Here is a 2,756-nt window from a genome sequence, read left to right on the forward strand (position 1 = left end):
ACATTGCATCATCTTCGTCAGGGCTATCTGAGTTAGTGATGCAATTTAGCATCCATTTCCAAGCCTTTTGCTTCGTGTGGAGCCAAATACATCAGAGCTAATCAAGCTAGGAATGTTGTGGCTAGCACTTCGTCAAAATCTTATCTGACTTGTGCATGCATTTGCTCCAGCCACCTTTGATAATACTCTTCGCTAGGCATAACGTTATGAAACGTTGCCTCTTCCACTTCTCGTTGCACGTCCTTCCGCTCCACTTCATGTAAGTGATGGTCTTGTTCCCATGAAGGTTGATGCTGCTGCTACTCGAGTCTAAGGACAAGGGCAAGGACGTGGTCGTGGCCGCGATGTTCGCTGTTAGGCATATGATAAAGTTGGTCACACTTATCGACATTGTTAGTATTTTCCGAATTGGCAACCTCCATTTTTTGGGTGGAGACCTTGTTGTCAACAACGTCTTGTTGGTCCTGTTGTAGTGGAAGGTCTGAACACCGAGATACATTTGGGAAACAAGGAGTTGTGTGAGTAATGGAGGGACCTTGCACGAATAAGTCAGTGACCCCTCCATCTTTCTTTCGAGAGTATTATCAAGGGGTTCACTCGGCACCAATTCATTCAGTATTTACTTTCCAAGCTCGTTTTTATAACAAGAGTTCTTTTATTATTCTTTCTGTATTGGTTGATACATGTTCAAGTTTATCTTCTATTGCTCAACTTATTGCCACATGTTGCCATTTACACTTGCATCGTGTGGTAGAGACAATTTTCATTTATTATGGCAACCGCTGTACACATGCATGTGCAAGGGATGAGGCAAACCTAGTTGTGCGTGTGGCAGATCTTGAGCTTGGGTTATAGTCATTGAGGGTGGTGCCGAGTCAAGCTTTTAACCTCATTCTTGGTATAGATTAGTTGTAGTGCAATTATGCCAAGTATAACTTTGAGACTTCTCCCCCTTGTTTCATACTTCTTTATATTTCATTTGTTCCTTTCACTTCTGTACCTCTTCGTCCCTCTTCTTCTACCTCTGCTTTGATTACTTTTGTTTCCCCACTATTTCTTCCTATGTTTCCATTTTGTTTTGCTCTTCCCTTTTCTGATCCCTTTGACAATCTTTGTATTGCAGCAGTTGACTGGTTTATGAAAGAGTATGCCAATCTCTTTGAATTTGATCTATTGTTTAGGGCCAAAATTGCCATACGTCATCCAATTCCAATCGGGGATGCTCATCCAATCAAGGTTCCTGTTCGTCATTAGTCACCGAAAGAAATCAAGATTTTATATGCAAATGTCAAGAAAATGTTGGAAAAGGGTGTTATTCTTATTATGTAAGTTGTGGAGTACTTGGGCATGTGAACCTCATCTTGTGACAAAGCCTGATGGGAGTATTCATTTTTGCATTAACTATTGTCCATTAAATGAAGTGACAATTCCAAATGTGTACCTTCTTCTTCACACTATTGATCTCTTGGATCATCTGAGAAGAAGTTGTTGGTTCACCAAGCTAGATTTTGCTTCTGGGTAATGGCAAGTACCGATGGCTGAAGAAGATATTCCTAAGACTGTTTTTCGTACACTGTTTGGTTTATATGAGTTCTTGGTGATGCCGTTTGGTTTGAACAATGCTCCAACGACTTTCCATCAGATGATAGACGAGGTTCTTTGCGATATGCCAGAGATAACTATTGACTTCATTGATGATATCTCAATCCACTCAGAGGGGATGTGGAAGGAACACATCTGTGATATTTGTAAAGTGTTGGATCAATTACGGGATGTGGGTTTAAAGCTAAAGCAGTCGAAGTGCGTGTTTGGGTCTAAGGACACAACTTATCTTGGGTACTATATTTCTCATGAGGGTTTGCAAGTTGATACTGACAAACTTGTGGTTGTTCTAAAGTTCCCTACTTTAAAGTGTGTGAATGATGTGCAATGCTTCCTGGGCAAGGTGTAGTATCTCGTTCGTTTTGTGGATCATCTTTCTAATCACACTGCACTGCTATGAGTGTTGCTGAAGTCATCAACGTCATCTTTCATCTGGTCTCCAGATTGTGAATGGGCGTTCATGGGTCTTAAAGAAATATTAACGACTCCTTTGGTGTTAGCATATTCTGACTACACTTGACCTTTCATTTTGCACATGGATGCTTCTGATATTGGTCTTGAAGGTGAGTTGATGCAAGAGAGCCCGAGTGTGCCTAGTCAGTGCTATCATATTACTTATATAAGCCGTACATTACAACCAATGGAGGTGAACTACTCCACGACAAAGAAAGAGTGTTTAGTAGCAGTTTGGGGTTTCGAAAAACTTTATGCATATCTATATGGTTCTTGAACGTTATTAAAAGGTGATCATGCTATCATTACTTCATTATTGAAGTGGAAAAACTTAGTTGGTCATACTGCTCAGTGAGCTTTGAAGTTTCAGATATATGATTTTGATGTTGTTCATCACCTAGGGAGTTCTATAGCTGATACTGATGCCCTTTCTTGAGCTCCTCCTCCTCCTTCGCTCTCTTCTCATGTTTTTGACAAACTTATTGTTCCAGCATCTATGGATTTTCTAGACAAAGATTCTGTGCCATTGGCAATTGTTGTACTTCATGTTCAATGTTCATAAGATGCAAAACAAGACTTACCTTCTCTTGATGAGGTTCGTGAGACTCAAAAGATTGAGTTGTGGATTCGAAGGCTTCGAGAAAGGTTTGAGAATCTTGCATCACTTACTAATGACTTGCCATTCCGGCATTTACATTCTC

The sequence above is a fragment of the Selaginella moellendorffii genome, unplaced genomic scaffold (genome assembly GCF_000143415.4).
Source record: "Selaginella moellendorffii unplaced genomic scaffold, v1.0 SELMOscaffold_15, whole genome shotgun sequence".
Lineage (NCBI taxonomy): Eukaryota > Viridiplantae > Streptophyta > Lycopodiopsida > Selaginellales > Selaginellaceae > Selaginella > Selaginella moellendorffii.